Source organism: Myotis davidii, unplaced genomic scaffold, assembly GCF_000327345.1.
Source record: "Myotis davidii unplaced genomic scaffold, ASM32734v1 scaffold184, whole genome shotgun sequence".
Taxonomy (NCBI): Eukaryota; Metazoa; Chordata; class Mammalia; order Chiroptera; family Vespertilionidae; genus Myotis; species Myotis davidii.
This window is the reverse complement of record NW_006297021.1, coordinates 6,485,589-6,486,086: the sequence shown is the minus strand read 5'-3', so window position 1 is coordinate 6,486,086 and position 498 is coordinate 6,485,589. Positions and strand designations below refer to the sequence as shown.

Here is a 498-nt window from a genome sequence, read left to right as displayed (position 1 = left end):
GTCTGCCTGCCTGCTGGTAGACATCCCTCTCACAGTCCAGGACCCCTTGCAGTGGAGGCAGGAGAAGCTCCAGCCACCACCTTTGGGCTTGCCAGCTTTGAGCCAGACTTCTGGATGAGCGGTGCTCCCCCTGTGGGAGCCACTGACCACCAGGGGGGGCGCTGCTCCTGCATTGAGTGTACATCCTAGGGACAGGTCATTCCTCTGTTGATTTGCATATTAGGGTTTTATTATATAGGATTCCCAGTGTCTGCACAGCACTTGGTGCAACAGAGAGAAAACAGAAGTTCCTGCCTTGACTCTTTCCACTACGTAACTCTTCTTGAGCAACATTTACAAAGTCCTTTATTCATTTATTTAGCAAATTCCCTGCAAACCCCTCTTCTGGGTAAGGCTCGTCGGTAGAAGCTCAGAAAGCTGAGATTTTCAAAGGCATAGATGCTGCCCAGAGAGCTACACTGAACATAAGTATAGCACAAGCGGAACCTGGCAAGTTCC

At 50.4% G+C, this 498-nt stretch overlaps 1 protein-coding gene across 2 annotated transcripts in view; it reads right to left on the bottom strand.

Annotated features, from left to right (window-relative positions):
* LOC102764118 (chromosome unknown open reading frame, human C4orf47) overlaps positions 1-498 on the bottom strand; it is a 14,428-nt gene that overhangs the window by 13,484 nt on the left and 446 nt on the right. The gene's annotated exons all lie outside the window — the stretch shown is intronic.